The sequence below is a fragment of the Typopeltis vanoorti genome, chromosome 1, assembly GCF_054136105.1.
Source record: "Typopeltis vanoorti isolate ZY-2024b chromosome 1, IOZ_Tvanoo_1.0, whole genome shotgun sequence".
NCBI classification, from domain to species: domain Eukaryota; kingdom Metazoa; phylum Arthropoda; class Arachnida; order Uropygi; family Thelyphonidae; genus Typopeltis; species Typopeltis vanoorti.
Window position 1 is genome coordinate 65,386,845 of NC_143549.1, and position 18,950 is coordinate 65,405,794.

Consider the following 18,950-nt stretch of genomic DNA (forward strand, 5'->3'; position numbering starts at 1 on the left):
CTGGAAATTTAAGATTTGGGTGTTCCTATTAATAATCAACTATTATCACTAATTGATATCAATTAATGAATGTTATTTTGTCTCACACATTGTTAGGACTTCAGTAGATTAGCCTATGCTACTTTATTTAAACTCATGATTTCATATTAGAGCTACTGAATTTTCATTTTGATGAAATGAAATGAATGAAGACTATGCATGAAGACTATCCTGATGAGGATAGTCTTCATGCATAGGCCAAACTTTTATATAAATATTTCCTTCTTTCACTTAAGATATTGATTTTTTTTTCATTCTGTTTAAAAAAAAAGTTGTAAACTATGCACACATTAGAACCTGGGATGACTATAGGTTAGATGATCTGGAAATCCTGTTCTAGAAACCAAATATGGAACAGATTTTTGGTTTCTAGAGCAGGGTTCCAATAAGCAGGGTAGTGGTCTCATATTGGATATACTGGGCAGTGAATATATCTTCAACCTATTCATCCTTAGAGAGGGATCCCACATGATGCACACATAATAAAACCAATAACTTGATCAAAAAGTTACCTGATTGACCAGAAGAATTAAAAAAATCTTTATCATCAAAACATCCATTGGTCCCAAGAATTTATGGTGCACCAAAAATTCGCAAAAAAAAAAAGATATTCTGTTACGGCCAATTTTAGATGGGAGAGAGATTCTCCGACCTCAAACTTAGTGAAACATCTGTCAAACATGATATCATAACACATAGGAAAAACAGAACCATTTGTAAAGAATAGTTTGCATTTCATTGAAAAGGTAAAATATATGAATATAGACCCTTCAGGCATCTTAGCAAGTTTCGATATAGTCAGTCTTCTCTTCACCAATGTCTCCAGAAATGAGACAGTGGATCTACTTAGAAATCTTTTTCTGTTGGACACTGTAGGATGATGGTGTGTGACACTGCATGGAAAATGCCTTTTTCATTTTTCCAGACAAATATTGAGAACAAAAAGAAGGACTTGCCATGGGCTCTCCTTGCCCCTTCTCTCCAGCCCTAGCCAACCTGTTTATGAAAAATTTCAAAACTAATGAATTAAAAACCTATCAGAAAAAACCAAAAGTTTGACTATGTTACATTGATGATATTTTCTTCATTTGGTTGGGAACCGTGGAAGAGCATCTGAACAACTTGCACCCCAATATAAAATTTACTATTGAACTAGAACAACACAAAAAATTACCTTTCCTTGATATCCTTGTCAAAGTAAATGAAGAGGAAAAAAGGTTATCCTTCTCCATATATATATATATATATATATATATATATATATATATATACAGAAAACTTATTACAACGGGAAGATTTTTAAATGCTGCTTCACACCACCATCCATTGCAAAAGATAGGCATAATTAAAACTTTTCAAGACAAGGCATACTGTTGTATCGTTGTCTATGGTTATATCGATGATTCTATAAGATTTAATATAGTTGTTTACTTAATCTATCCTTCTTAACTAAAACCTTACTCAATCAAGTCCTGTCATTTGTGCCAACTGTTATCGTTTGATCTTCTTCTTTATATATTTCTATTGTTATTATTGCCTTTACCACTGTTCTCTACACTCTCCCATACAGTTATTTCCTTTCCGGCTTCTATAATAGTTTTCCAATAAGTTAAATAAATCAGCTATCACTCTCCTTTTCTTAAACAAACAATGATTCAGGCCGTTCCCAAATTTTGTCACATGTAATCCTTTCATTCATTAGGGCTTTGTCTATGTATGGGACAAGGCCCTAAGATTTTGTCCTCTGAGACAGTCCGCCTGTTAAATATTGACGAATTTATTTTTTTGCTGCACCAGCCAATACAGAGGATAGATAAGATTCTTATCCAAGGTGGCTATCTCAAAATAATACACAGTAATAAAATCTCAAACACTAATCTAACTATTCTCACATCTCTTAGTTTTACATGCAGTCGTGGCTCGAAAGATCAAACTATATTCACATGTCCCTCCCGCTAGGTTTGGTAGTAATTTTATGAGTGGCTATTTGAATTCATAAAATCGGCTGGATTCAGGCAAATGATATAAAACATATTTATTAAAGATTATGAGATATACATGAAGAATATAAGGTACATGATTAACTTAATCACCTTCCTAGCAATTTCTGATATCAATACTAACACTATAATACATTAATCATTCTAGGGTCACTAATCATATCTCACAACACATCTAAGTTATTTCACATACAGATCCCTTCTAGGGAGACCTTCTACAAACAGAGACAGGTTAATGCCAAATGGGATAATCACTAAAGTTCTCTACAACTTGTCCATTCACAAATTAACCTATAAAGTCTCTCATATCTTTAAGTGGAAATCAGATACTTTAACATTCTACGTTACCATCCCATGGAATGACTTTCTGTTCTGTCTTCAGCCTTGTCTGGACATCAAGGCACCGTTGTGGGTTACCTTTCTTCGGGTCACATACGATAGCAGCACGATCAGGTTCTCTAGGACGATAAGGCGGTGTGCCGCTCTGGTCTCTCTCTGGAACCGCAGGAATACAGCTTAGCTAATCTGTTATGAAGAGATAGCTAGCCTTGCCTCGCGAACCTCGATAAGCCTTTCATGACTTCTACGGCCGACCCGGAATCATCCCGTTGGTGGAGACGGAGAGCCAATGTACAAGAGCGCAGAACCAGGAACCAAAAGAAAGCCCTGTGTGGGGAAAGCTTGACCCTGATATTTTCTCTCTCTTTCTCGAAGATTCTCGCGCTTAGCTACGTTATTAAAATGAAAAGCCAAACGGCTAGTTTTCTGGCAATTTAATAGATATTAAAGGGATAAAAATCCTATGTTGTTATATAGCCAGTAAGTGAAACTCAAGATCGAGAACTACGATCTATGAGTTTCAATGCCGAAAAACTATCGCCAAAGGCAATTCGAAGCAAAGGTGAAGCAAGCTACCTCACTATTCTTGATATTCTCTCATAATGTAAAACACAGCTCCTAGGAGATGTAATACTGTCATTACATTATGAGGAGAGGTCACTACCCAGACCGGTTTCAACCTTTTTTGAGGTCTCATCAGTGAGTAGGTAGACCTGGAAGATATCAAAGCTTAGTGAAAAGAACTTACATACCTTCACTATACGAATGCCATAAAGGTGCGTTTATATTTAGTAATTAAAATGAAAAGCCAAACGGCTAGTTTTCTGGCAATTTAATAGATATTAAAGGGATAAAAATCCTATGTTGTTATACAGCCAGTAAGTGAAACTCATAGATCGTAGTTCTCGATCTTGAGTTTCACTTACTGGCTATATAACAACATAGGATTTTTATCCCTTTAATATCTATTAAATTGCCAGAAAACTCGCCGTTTGGCTTTTCATTTTAATTACTATTATTACTATTACTATTATTACGGGCAACTCCAGGGAGTCATTAGACTCATCGAGGGAGGCCCCAAATCATATTCATCACAACTATTCGACATTCATACAGTATCTATCATACCTCGCCTTAAACTCATTCACTGTCACAGCATCCACCACAGACTCAGGGAGCGCATTCCACTCATTCACTACTCTAAAAGTAAAGAACCCAGCACTAACACCTTTACTAACCACACTTTTGCCCAGTTTCCATGGATGTCCCCTAGTCCTCCCACAACCAGCCCTGTTCTCAAAAATATCTTCTGAATTAATTTTATAGAAACCCTTCAGTAATTTGAATGTCTCAATCATATCTCCCCTCCTCCGCCTATCAACCAATTTTTGCAACCCACAAATCCTCAACCTGTTCTCATAAGGTTCATTCCACAGACCTGCTATCATCTTGGTCACTCCCCTCTGGATCCTCTCCACCTCCTCCCCATCAAGAAGAAACCTAGGTGACCAAATCTGAGCACAGTAGTCGAGATGGGGTCTTATCAAGGCTCGATACAGAGGAACAATAACCTGCTTGTCTCTGCTTGTCAATGTATTCTTCAGCAACCAAGTGATTTGATGAGCTGATATGGCCACTTTTGCAATGTGTCCCCTAAATTTCAATTCCTTATCCACCAACACTCCTAAATCTCGTGCCTCATCAATTTCATGGAGCACGGTTCCACCAATGCAGTAAACTGACGCCAATCTTTTCAGCCCAAAATGCATAACCTTACATTTTGCCACATTAAATTGACATCCATTCTCCTTAGCCCAGACTTCCAATCTATCCAAATCATCCTGCAAAATTTTGACGTCATCTGCATTCACTATTGCCCTACCCAATTTCGCATCATCCGCAAACAAATGAGCTGTTCCTTTCAGATCCTTTCCTATATCATTTATGAACAAATTAAACAGCAGTGGTCCAAGAACAGATCCTTGTGGCACACCACTAGTCACAGGCCGTCTTGTGGACTCTACTCCTGAGTAAACCACTCTCTGATATCTCTCCGTCAACCACCCTCCTATCCATCTCACCAACCCTATGTCCAGTCCCATATGCTGCAATTTACTGATTAGAATTCCATGTGGTATCCTGTCAAAGGCCTTAGCAAGGTCCAGTAGAATCACTGTAAACCCATTACCCTTATCCAGTTCAGCCGTCACTGTGTTATAATACGTGAGCAAGTTACTGAGGCATGACCTACCCTTCACAAAACCATACTGTCCCCGATACAGTATCCCATTTTCTTCTATCCAATCTTGTATTTTCCTCTTCACTATTTTCTCTAAGACCTTGATAATGATTCCTGTTATGCTGATTGGCCGGTAATTTTCAACAGCAGCTTTGGGAACACCTTTGTGCAGTGGAACTATTTTCCCCTCTTTCCACCCCCTTGGGACTGACCCAGTCCTGAGGCTCAAATTAAACAAAATGGTCAAGGGCACTGACAATTCTATGGCCGCTTCACGTACGACACGAGGCTAGCTGGTGAACGGACGTGCTATCGGAGAGCTCTTGAGAGATTTGCGTTTTTTGTTGATTTATTGATGTTTTGGATTCAATTTAATGGACTTAAGTGTGTAATTTTGGTATATTATTGGAGTTTTATTAGCGTGGTTAGTGTTACTAAAGTGTTTTATAACATAATCTATGTCGGGAAGTTGCCGCTAGATGAATTCGTAATGTGTAGTGTTCGTTTCGTGCAAGCTCCAGATAAGATAAGTATCATTTTCAGTTATTGATACAAATTACTTAATATTGTGTAGTTTTGTTTTGTTTGCCTTGCGTATTTTAGTGCATCTGTTTTTGGTGTGTCATAACGTATAATTTGACAAAACACGTTGCAAATAAGTATGGCACCTGTGCGAAGGAAAATGGCGGCCAGTAATGATGGTTCGCCATCGTTATCAAAGAACAGTAGCATAAAAGAAATGAGTCAGTGTACTAGCTGTGAAATGTACGCTTTGCGGAGTGCGGTCGGAGTGTGGTTAGATGATAACAAAGGATTGAATGAGTGTAGAAAATGTAGGGAGAATGAGGAATTGAAGTGTATTTCGGATCGTGAGTGTAATATTTTTGTTAACCTTCAGAATGAAGGAAATAGGGATATGACAAGAAACGGCAAGGTTGTACATGAAAATTGTGAGAGTGTGAATGTAGAAAGTGTGAATGATAGTATAAATGGTTTCTCAGAGAATAAAAAAGATGAGATAGATGCATTGAGTGAGATTGCGTTGTTGAATAGTGCGATAGAAAGAGCAAAACAGCAGCTAGAGTGCATGAACAAAAGTAGACTGAATGAACCAACCAATAATAAAAGGTATGACAGGAAAAATAGACGTATGAATGTGATCATGAACAAAATGAAAGATAGAGTGCTGTATGGAGACTCGTTAGTACGAGGTGTGTTAGTAGAGGATTTGACAAAATCGTACCAACCTGGTGCGACCATAAAGGACGTAACTGAGTCTATTAGAGAGCAAAAGGAAAGGGTCGCACCAGGTTGGTACGATTCTGTCATAATCGTGAGAGAGTTAGAATGATTAGTCTTTTGCCACGGTATGACAGTGAAATGTTTAAAAGGAGGGCCATAATTGCGAATGACTTTATGCGTGGGTTATGTATGACGAGTGGTATGGAATTTGTGGATGTGTGGAGTGAGTTTGATGGGCGAAAGGATCTATATAAGATGGATGGCTTGCATTTGAATGGTTACGGTGTAAGAAGACTTGAGAAAGTGTTGCTGAATGTAGTGGATGTGCAAATTCAGGGAAACTAGATTTGTTAAGGGGGGGGAGTAGATATACAGTCCTTATGGAGGCAGTTGAATGTAAGAATGAATATAATATGCCAGAGCAAATAAGGACAACAAATCTGAGTGGGATAGTTAATATAAGGCATCAAGGTAGGGTTGGGGCTAATGGGGGTCTTAAATTCATGTACACTAATACTAGGAGTATTAGGAACAAGAAGGAAGAGTTTTTGGCCATGGTTGGCACTTCCAGACCACAGGTTATTGGTATTAGTGAAACATGGCTGACTGTAGAGGATATAGCTAGTGGGATTGAATGTGATGGGTATAGTGTGTTCAGGAATGACAGAGAGAATAAAATGGGGGGAGGAGTATTGTTGATGATAGCTGATGAGCTCCAGCCAAGGAGAATAGAAGTTGAATTGCAGGATAGAGAAAAGACCACATTTGAGGCCATTTGGTGTGAGATGAGATTGTGGCTAGCAGAACTAAATATACAATTGGGTGCTGCTATAGACCAGGTGATGGAAAAGATGGTGGTGACAGTATGCACAAGCAAATAGAAGAAATGGGTGGAAGGAGGGTGATTATTATGGGAGATTTCAACTATGGTCGCATTGATTGGAGTGAGGAGAGGACACACGGGAGGAAGGAACTGGATTTTATGCAGTTATTAAGGGATAACTATTTGCGACAGCATGTAATGGAAAATACTAGGGGTCAGAGTTGCTTGACCTAGTAATTACATTTGAGGATTTGGCTGTAACAAATATGACCACATTGCCACCAATCGGTGAGAGTGATCATAGGGTTTTAACTTGGGAGGTGGCTAAAGGTGTAGAATTTTCAATTAAGACAGGGTACATGTGGAATTATCGGGCTGGAAAGTATGACAAGCTTAGGAGTTTGATTGGTTCAGTGCCATGGCATGTACAACTGCAAGGACTAGAAGTTAATAGTGCATGGGAGGTAGTTAAGAAGTGCTTGCATGAAGCAATGGCTGACTGTATACCTAGAGTCCGAATAATAAATCAAGTAGGGGTTAAATGGATGAATAACACCATTAAGATTGAGCTGCAAAAAAAGAAACAACTATGGAGGGAATTTAAGGAGAAGGGTGACCGGCAGGCACATGAACGGTATAAAGCGCAGGCCAGAAGGGTGACGAGTGTGGTAAGAAAAGCAAAAAAGGATTACGAAAGAACATTGGCCATGCAGGCTAAAGAGAATCCTAAACAGTTTTTTAGATATGTAGCAAGTAAAAGGAAAAATGTACATGGCAGATTGATTTTAAAGATAGCCGATGGTAGGGAGGTAACTGAATCAGTTGAGATAGTTGAGTTACTGAGTGAGCATTTTGCAAAAGTATATCATCCAGGTGGTGACATTGCATAAATGAATAAACCAGTAGATTATACGGGAATTGTGGTTAATGAAGTGGAGGTGAGTAGTCTATTGCATAACCTCAATGTCAATACATCTGTGGGATTGGATGGTATAACAGCTCGTGTTGTACGAGAAGCAGCTAAAGAATTGTCAGTACCCTTGACCATTTTGTTTAATTTGAGTCTCGGGTCTGGGTTAGTCCCGAGCGGGTGGAAAGAGGGGAAAATAGTTCCGCTGCATAAAGGTGGTTCCAAGACTGCTGTTGTAAATTACCGACCGATTAGCATATCAGGAATCATTGTCAAGGTCTTAGAGAAATTAGTCAAGAAAAGAATACAGGATTGGATAGATGAAAATGGGATATTGTATGGGGGACAACATGGTTTTGTGAAGGGTAGATCATGCCTCAGTAACTTGCTCACGTTTTATAACACAGTGACGGCTGAACTGGATACGGGTAATGGGTTTACAGTAATACTACTGGACCTTGCCAAGGCCTTTGATAGGATACCACATGGAACCCTAATCAGTAAACTGGAGCAGATGGGTATAGATATAGAGTTGGTGAGATGGATAGGAGGGTGGTTGAAGGAGAGATATCAAAGAGTGGTTTATTCAGGAGTGGAGTCTAAAAGACGTCTTTTGACTAGTGGAGTGCCATAGGGCTCTCTTCTTGGACCACTGCTTTTCAATTTGTTCATCAATGATATTGGAAAGGATCTGAGAGGAAGTGTTCACTTGTTTGCTGATGATGCAAAGTTGGGTAGAGCAATTGTGAGTGCACAGGATGTCAAAATTTTACAGGATGATTTGGATAGTTTGGAGGACTGGGCTAGGAAAAATGGATGTCAATTTAATGTGGCAAAGTGTAAGGTTATGCACTTTGGGGTGAAAAGAATAGCAGCAGTATATCGCATTGGTGGAACCATACTCCAGGAGATTGATGAGGCCAGGGATTTGGGAGTGTTGGTGGATAGGGAGTTGAAGTTTAGGGGGCACATTGCAAAAGTAACTAAAACAGCTCACCAAATCACTTGGCTTCTGAAAAATACTTTAACATGCAGAGACGAACAAGTTGTTGTTCCTCTGTATGGAGCCTTGATAAGACCCCATCTGGACTTCTGTGCCCAGCTATGGGCACCAGGGTTTCTTCGTGATGGGGAGGAAGTGGAGAGGGTCCAGAGACGAGTGACCAAGATGATAGCAGGTCTGTGGAATGAACCTTATGAGAATAGGTTGAAGATTTGTGGGTTGCAGAAATTGGATGATAGGCGAAGGAGGGGTGATATGATTGAGACATTCAAATTACTGAAGGGTTTTTATAAGATTGATCCAGAAGATATTTTTGAAAATATGACTGGTGGTGGGAGGACTAGGGGCCATGCATGGAAGCTGGGCAAGAGCGTGGTCGACAAGGGTGTTAGAGCTAGGTTCTTTACTTGGAGAGTGGTAAATGAGTGGAATAAGCTTCCAGAGTCTGTTGTGGGTGCTACGACCGTGAATGAGTTCAAGGCAAGGTATGATAGATACTGTGTGAATGTTGAATAGTTGTTCTTGACATGATGTTAGGGCCTCCCTCGATGAGTCTGTCGACTCCTTGGAGTTTCCCGGAACAATAATAATAATAATCCCACAGATGTATTGACATTGAGGTTCTGTAATAGACTAGTTACCTCTACTTCATTCATCACAATTCCAGTATAAGCTGTTTGTTCTTCCATTCCTGCAAAGTCACCACTTGGATGATATACTCTTGCAAAGTGCTCGCTCAATAATTCCACAATATCGGCTGATTCGGTTACCTCCCTACCCTCAGCATTTTTTAAGATCATTCTACCATGAGCATTTTTCCTTTTACTTGCAACATATTGAAAAAACTGTTTGGGATTCTCTTTAGCCTGCTTGGCCAATTTCCTTTCATAATCTGCTTTTGCTTTTCTTACCACCCTTGTTACCATCCTGGCCTGAGCTTTATACTGTTCCTGCGCCTGATGGTCACCCTTCTCCTTAAATTCCCTCCACAATTGTTTCTTTTTTTGCAGCTCAAGCTTAATAGTGTTATTCATCCATTTAACCCCTACTTGATTTATTATTCGGACTCTTGGTATACAGTCAACCATTGCCTCCTGCAAACAGTTCTTAACCACCTCCCATGCACTATCAACATCCAGCCCTTGCAGTTTTACATGCCATGGCATTGAGCCAAGCACACACCTAAGCTTGTCATACTTACCAGCTCGGTAATTCCACAAGTACCCTGTCTTAATTGTAAATTCGACTCCTTTAGCCACCTCCCAAGTCATGACCTTATGGTCACTCTCACCAATTGGTGGCAACATGGTCATGTTCGTTACAGCCACATTCTCAGTTGCAATTACTAGGTCCAGCACTCTCTGCCCCCTGGTATTTTCCAATACATGTTGCCATAGATAGTTGTCCCTTAATAACCGCATAAAATCCAATTCCTTCCTCCCATGTGCCCTCTCCTCTTTCCAGTCAATGTTACCATAATTGAAATCACCCATAATAATTACCCTCCTTCCACTCATTTCTTCTATTTGCTTATGCATACTATCCCCACCATCCACTCCATCACCCGGTCTATAACAGCACCCAATTGTATATTTTGTTCTGCTAGATTCTATCTCACACCAAACAGCCTCAAATGTGCTTTTTTCCCCATCCTGCAGTTCAACTTCTATACTCCTTGGCTGAAGCTCATCAGCTATCATCAATAACACTCCTCCCCCCTTTTTATTCACCCTGTCACTCCTGAACACGCTATACCCGTCGCATTCAATCCCACTAGCTTTATCATCTTCTGTCAGCCATGTTTCACTAACACCGACAACCTGTGGCCTGGAAGTGCCAACCATGGCCAAAAACTCTTCCTTCTTGTTCCTAATACTCCTGGCATTAGTGTACATGAATCGCAGATGCCCATTTGTCCCATCCCTACTTTGATGCCTTATACTAACTATCCCATTCTGATTTGTTGTTCGTCGTACTCACGCGGGCATAATATACTCATTCATATACTTAACTGCCCCCCTAAAGTCTGCATATCTACTCCCCCCCTTTTAATAAATCTAGTTTCCCTGAGTCTGTACATCCACTTCCACATCATTCATCAACAGTTTCTCAAGTCTTCTTTCACCAACTCCATTCAAATGTAACTCATCCATCTTATATAAGTCCTTTCGCCCATCGAACTCATTCCACACATCCACAAATTCCACACTACTCTCCATGCATAACCCACGCATAAAGTCATTGGCAATTATGGCCCTCCTTCTAAACACTTTGCTGTCATACTGCGGTAAGATACTCACCATCCTAACTCTCTCACTCTTCTCTTTTGCTACCTCAAACAACTCCCTCACATCCTCTATCATTTCCATTTTGTCCTCTTTCAAATCATTCGTTCCTGCCACGATTATCATCTCTTTCACCCTCTGTTTTTGCAGTCGAATAGATTCGCTGATGTCCTTTATGTTCGCACCAGGCTGGTATGACTTCGTTAAACTCTCAATTATTACGCCTCTTAATAGCGAATCCCCATACAGCACTCGCTCCTTCATTTTATTGACGTTTACGAACATTCTATTATTTGCCGTCACAGACTTCTGCCGGTTATTTGTCAGTACGTTCAACACATATTTTTCCATACGCTCCAGTTGTCTTTTAGCTCTGTGTATCGCACCATTCAAATGAGCAATTTCGCTATTCGCATTTATCTCACCATTTTCATTATCGATCAAATCATCCATTCTTTCTGTGTTTCTACCTTCATTTACACTTTCAGCGACGCTCTCACACCTATCTGGCACTACCACGCAATTCTCTAGCACACCGCCATTTTCTACATTCTGACTATCGTTAACGATATCACTCTCGACACACGAAACACGCTTGAAGTCCTAATTCTCTTTACACTTTCTACACATATTAACTCCACTATCACTTTCTAACCAGACTCCCACCGCTCTTCGCAAGGCATACATCTCACAGACAGCACATTGCATAAATTCATTTACATCAAAACTCTTAAACAAACATGGCGACCTTAAACAAACACACCAAGAAACAAAAAGCAAACAATACTACTTAAAATTCTAGTAAAATATCTAATGTTAACACAAAATACTACTAATCTTTTCAGGAGCTCTCGACAAGCCGACGATCTAATCAGTGCGACACCAAGTGATTCCATTATAATTACTAAATATAAGCACATCTTTATGGCATTCGTATAGTGAAGGTATGTAAGTTCTTTTCACTAAGCTTTGATATCTTCCAGGTCTACCTACTCACTGATGAGATCTCAAAAAAGGTTGAAACCGGTCTGGGTAGTGACCTCTCCTCATAATGTAATGACAGTATTACATCTCCTAGGAGATGTGTTTTACATTATGAGAGAACATCAAGAATAGTGAGGGGAGCTTGCTCCACCTTTGCTTCGAATTGCCTTCGCCGATAGTTTTTCGGCATTGAAACTCAGAGATCGTAGTTCTCAATCTTGAGTTTCACTTACTGGCTATATAACAACATAGGATTTTTATCCCTTTAATAGCTTAGCTACGTTGTTTACCATGTGGCATTCATTCACTTGCGCATGGCGTTCTTCTGAGAAAGCATTCTTTCCTTCACTTTCCTAATAAATTCTCCTTTCCTTAGGCCATACGTTGTACTGGACGACTAAAGTTTGACCTTTGGATCATTTGTATTCTGGTCTACAGCTTACACTCAACTTGCTTCCACACAATACATAGAATGGGATACTCTAATTAAATAATAACCTTAAATAAATTCCTTTATTTGACTCTGTACCAAACTGGTTAAGTCTCACATTTCTTAAACTAAACACTTCTTCAGTTTTGCTATAAATTATAATGTACATTTCAATTTCTATGCCAAAACACAACATTTTTCTGCCTACAATTAAAGGTAGTTGTTCCTGAATAAATTAAATTTTAATTTTCAATTTCTGACTAATCAGGACACAACAATACAATATATCAAACACATCAATTAAAAGGAATGAAGAACTGCACTACCTGAAACAAAACCTCGCACTTAATGATTTTGAACCCAATACGGTCAGAAAAATTCTTAATACATCTCCTGCAACTTCCTTACTTAAACAATATTTCAAGAATACAATCATGCTGCCATACATCAAAAATGTCATAGACTAAGTGGCTTACCGACCTTCCTGTCTTGCCTACATAACAAATGCCACAAGAGCAATGAATCTCATAAATGCCTGGTTTTTTTCATGGGGTGATGTGGAGGTTTTTGGTGGATGTAGGAATGTTGATATTCATTGCTCTTGTGGCATTTGTTATGTAGGCTAGACAGGAAGGTCGGTAGAGATCCGCATGTCTGGACACGTAAAAGATGTTGAAAAAAAGAAGAGAGAGCATAAATCACATCTGGCATTCCACACAACCACTACTGGCCATCAAAGTACTCTGGCAACAGAGAAAAATGTCATATATTGATAATAACTGTTTCACAAGAAAATTTAAATAATTTTCACAAATGCTTAGGATCCCAACACAATGCAATAAAAATCAAGGCTTAATTTTACATCAAGCTTGGTCTGCTTTCATCAAAAATTTAACTGCCACAGACCTAAGATATAGCGAGTGATACTGCAAAATGTGATAGCAACAACTAGCAATGTTCTAACACGCATACAGTAATGAATATATCCTTTGTATTCTGGTTTAACAATTTAACAGTTGTGAAGTTATAAAAATCATCTAATGTGTAATTAATCGTTAACAGGTTTTTGTTGTGTAAAACTTTTATGTACCATTACTCCTGATGATGCAAGTCTTACGACGCACAAAGTTGTGTTTTAATTTGTTTATTTTTAATAAACTCTTTATATTACAATGTGGTCTCAATACCGAAAACTACCTACAGAACTGCCTAACCACAGAAACTTACATGTAGAGACATAAATGTAATCCATCTGATCTATTAATACTGCAGGTTATTGTAGCAAGACCTCTTTTATAAAATAACCCCCTTTCCATGAAGATAAAAATCTTTCCATGAAGAATCTGCTTTTGTGCTAGCCTTGTCTTTTTTCATAGAGAACCCTGCTAGGACAAAATACAATAAGATGTTCGGGAAGTTCAGAATATACTAGATGAATAGCTGCTGATCTTCTGGATTGGCCAAAACATGATAAACCACAAGTGAAAGGAATGAAATGCTTTATTTCTAATGCAACTCTAACATCCATAAGTTAACACTGATTTAAACACTATTATGCACATTGCTTGTGTTTTGGCTAATTTCTCTCTAATTCAGCACCATATACAAGCTTTGTTTATTCTGTTGTCTACTTCCATATTAATTTGTTATCCTCATTAAAAAACTAACACTCTTACTAAATAGCCGAGTCATTTTACTTGTTAGAACAGGTAAAATGATTCAGCTAGTTAGTAGTCAGTAGAGTAGGGTCTCGACTGAGAATGCAGTTGATGTTTTCTATGTTCTGGCCTATTTTTAGAGTTTTGGTTTTTTTTTTTCACTACTAATCTTCACACTAAATTTCTTACAGTTAGAATTACATTTAGTTATAGAATCTAGGAGACTTGCACTGGATTCACTTAGGAGTACAATATCATTGACATATAGCAAAGTGTTAATACTGATACTTCCAATATTAATATCAGGTTTAATGCCACTTTCTTTCATAATGTGATCTATAGAGATGATGAATAAGGGTGGAAATAGTGTGCACCCTTGTCTTTATATATTTCTCTCACACACGAAAGGCAGAAGAACTTATAGCAAATAGATGCTGTGTGAGGGCAGGGTCAAGAATACAGTAATCTGATGATATTATTCTTGAACTGTTGAAGATGGTAGTCCTTTGGAAATGCTTCATGAGGGAGACTGTTTTGCAGAATTGAGGTGGAAGGAATGAAAGATGACTTAGAGTAGCACGTTCTGCGAGCATGCAGTTCGACTCCAAAAGGATGCTAAGCAGTTGTGGCATGAGATCCTGTAGATCTGGCAAAAATGGGAGGCATAATGGATGCTAGTTCTGCTGAACAATGACCATGGAATAGCTGTAGAAGAGACAATGAAGAAATTGATCTTCTATGGGAAAGTGGTTGAAGAGAGTCTGTAAGAGAAGTGAAGAGAAGTGTCACTTATCTGTAAACAAAAGTCTATAAACTGAAGTGTCACTTATCAACTGGACTGCTCTTTTCTGAATAAAGACAAGAATTTTTAGGAAGGTCTTAGGTGCACCGCCCCACACACATAACAGCAGTATTCCAGTGATAGTTAAATATGGGATTTATACAGAATAAGTAAGTGTTTGGCAGAGAGGTACTGTCTTGACTGGAAACGGATGCCAAGATTTTTGGAAGATAATGATACTATAGAAGTGATATGATTGTGCCAGCAAAGGTTTGGTGAGAGTCAGTCCAAGAAAAGAGATTTGGTCTTGCCTGTTGAGTTGAGCATTATCAAATATAAGTGGAAAAGATGAGGTCTCTTATGGGAAAACAAACAAAACTGCAATTTGGAAGCACTGAAGTTGACATGGTTGCTTTTACCTCAATCAAGGATACTGTGGAGATCAGTGTTCAGGACACTTACAAGGGTTGTTTGAAAAGTTTGGTAAATTTCCAATAGACGGCGACACAATTCAGTGTCGGCACTATATCATCTTTTTCATGACCCCTAGCAAAATTTTAGCCAGGTGCAACACATAGTTCTCATTTAGCAAACATTTTAAATGACTGTGTTCGCATTTTTCATAAAAATGGAAAAAAATGAGTTTCATGCAGTGATAAAACACTTTAATTTGAAGAAGTGGATGGCTGCGCAGATCAAAGCCGAGTTAGATGCAGTTCATGGGGACTCTGCACAAGCATTAAAGACTATTTATTTTTGGATAAATGAGTTCAAACGTGGTCATAAATTCATCGAAGATGAAGCACGCTCCAGATGCCCGACTGAAGTCACTATGAAGGAAATGAGTGACAAAATCCATGGTATCGTTATGGAAGACCGCTGAGTAAAAGTGCATGAGATTGCTGAGATTGTAGGCATCTCAACTGAATGGGTCTATAGTATCTGCAAAAATTGCACATGAAACAGCTGTGTACGAAAAATTGCACATAAAAAAGCTGCGTGCACAATGAGTGCTGCAACTGTTGACTGTCGATCAAAAATGCATAAAAAAAGACATTTCGATACAGTGTTTGGTGATATCTAATCGCAATTCGCAGGATTTTTTGCATTGGTTTGTGACTGTAGATGAAACTTGGATCCACAACTACACACCTGAATCTAAGCAGCAGTCAAAACAGTGGACAATGCCCAGTGAAAGAGCACCAAAAAAAGTGAAGACCAATTTGTTAGCTGGAAAGGTAATGGCCACTGTTTTTTGGGATTCCCAAGGAATTATCATGATAGACTATTTGGAAAAGGATAAGACAATAACAGGAGTCTATTATGCATCATTGTTGGACTGTTTAAAAGAAGAACTGAAGAAAAAAAAAGGCCAAGATTGGCACAGAAAAAAAGTGCTCTTTCATCAAGACAATGCACCATCCCACACATCGGCTGTAGCAATGGCAAAATTACAAGAATTGAGGCTCTAATTGGTTCCACATCCACCGTATTCTCCGGACTTGGCCCTGTGTGACTTCTTGTTCCCAAACTTAAAAATTTGACTCAGTGGGAAAGAATTTTCTTCGAACAAGGATGTCATCAAGGCTGTCAATGACTATTTTGCACAATTTGACAAATCCTACTTTTTAGATGGGATGAAAAAATTGGAAACTCACTGGACAAATGTGTAGACCTTGATGGAAACTATGTTGAGAAATAAAGGCAATTTTTTTCAAAAAAAAAAAAGTGTTTAACTTATATTTTTACCAAACTTTTCAAAGAGCCCTTGTATTATTGATCTTTGATGAGATGTTTGAGCACCTCAAGGCTTTTCATATGAGTAGGATGAGTGGAGTGTGCTATCATTAGCGAACACCTGATATTACATCAAACCATCCTCCAGTATTTCCTTCAATTCTAACTGAAACAGGTATATGTATTGATCTGTATAATGCTCAATTTACTCCATATAACTGTAGCATTTTGAAAAGCTTTTCTCTTGGCACCTTGTTGCATGTTTTTACCAGATCTATAAAACTCAAGTGCACAGATTCTTGTAATATTTCATCAATTTCTTAACTATTTGTCATATGGTGAAAAACTGATCCTGACAACTCCTTTTTGATATAAATCCAGCTTTTCTTCTCCAATTCAGTGTGTAGAATTTATGGATACAAAAACACATGTGATAGAGAAATTAAAAAAATACAATTAAATACAATAAAATAAAAATAAATGAATACAATAAAATAACACTCAACATTCCGACTTCTATATCAAGGTCATCATCAGGAAAACACATATATGAACAAAAAACAAACTATATGACACCATACATAGGTAGGCTAAAGTATAACTGCTTGTTAACTGTTTATACTAGCCTGATTGCTAGTAAGAAAAAAATCAATAAATAAAATAAAATAAATAATTAAATAAAATAAACATTACAGTGGAAATACATTAAATGCACTGCTGCTGTCCTGTGCTGGCATTCTGCCATCGTGTTATGGAAGCTATATAGGTTGCAGGCAGGTCTTCCAAATTCTTGGGATTACTAATCTATCATTCTTGTTGAGATCAGGATGATGAATCAGCATCTCACAAGCTTCCATGAATTTTCATACAAACCAGATTTTGGTGTGGTGCAGGAACTTTATGTCTTTCCAGTTAATTCTGTGACAGGTTTGAAGTGCATGGACTATTTTATTATAGTTAAGGAATATAACATGTTCATCTTTTCTTACTGGAATTGTGTATCCTGTTTCCCATATGTAAGGTACTGCAGGTGCACCAGATTTTGTAAACCCCGAGGTCAGCGAGGTAAGGAAGGGGAGCTTTGAATGAGCTAAGTACACTTTTTAATTTTGAAGGAGGTTTGAAAGTAGCCATAATGTTGTATTTATGTAGTGTTCTATCTTTTTTTTTTCTAATATTTCCCTAAAGCATGGTATGGCTATGTCATTTTCATAATATATTTTATCTGTTATTGTATTACTGTGTAGAATCTTGTGAACTGTTTTTTTTATTTATTTTTTTTTGTTGTTGTTATTATTGTGGTCATTCCTTATAAAGGTTTAGCTAATAATTTCATATTCCTTCTTCAGTGCTTGCTCATTAGAGCAAGTTGTAAGGCACTATATTTGAGGGTGCTGATGACCCTAGCTTTTGTCTTGAATGGTGGTATGAATCTGTGTGTGTATTGGCCTGTGTGTACAAGTTTACAGTAAACCATGAAGGAAAGAAAAAAACTTTTTTTTTTAATTATATGTTTATTTTATTTCATTTTTTGATTTTTTTTTCTCACCAGAGGTCAGGCTAGCATAAACAGTTATCAAGTAGTTATACTTTAGCATACTTATATGTACTGTCATGTTACTTATGTCTTGTTCATATATATATATACTGTATGTTTTCTTGATGAAGACATTGATATAGAGGTCAAAACACAGTATTATTTTCTTAATTGCTCTAACATATGTTTCTGTCTCTATAAATTCTACACAATAAATGCTGACCACCATATAACCTTGAAAAAAAAAAAAGAATTGGCATAATTTGACTTACCATAAATTTTTTTTTTTTTTTTTTTTTATCAAACCGGGACATTTTTGAGAGTTTGCTCAAAACAAAAAGTAACGCCTTCTACACTAAGTACTTATGATTCAAAAGGCTAAATAACGGAGTGGTTAACAAAAAACAACATTTCGTAGTAATAATTTTTAATTACTCTTAACTGACCATAACTTATTATTGAAGAACCTTTTTATACTCTACATCTACAAATTCACAGAATGCTTTTAGTTGAGTGACTTGAACCGTATAAATATTTATAAATTTTGACTACTAAAGCTTCTATTTCAATAGGTAGAACATCAACTGCAGTTTGAAGATTGTAAATGATGTGAGCACTGCAACCAATGCCCACAATATTTCTTCCTAGTACCTTCTTCAATCGACTGTAAATATTGTTTTCTCCTCTCCGTTTTACACCCCCAAAATTGGTATTGCAGTTATCTCCACAAAATCCAATAATTTTTTTTGTTATGAGTTTTCATAACTGACATTAAATGATTCGTCAGTATTTCTGCAGTTTCACCAGGAACTGATTGAAAGTCTAAAAGTTTAACTTTTACTCCACAATCTGGTGCAAAATACCACACAACACATGGCACAGTTTTAATTTCTTCCTGTTGGAAGAATCAATTGATATCGTCACAAAATTTGTTTTGTTTAAA

At 37.7% G+C, this 18,950-nt stretch overlaps 1 protein-coding gene across 1 annotated transcript in view; it reads right to left on the reverse strand.

Moving 5' to 3' along the window:
• The window catches only part of mon2 (Mon2 homolog, regulator of endosome-to-Golgi trafficking), a 749,535-nt gene that overhangs the window by 407,533 nt on the left and 323,052 nt on the right, over positions 1-18,950 (reverse strand). The window lies entirely within an intron of this gene.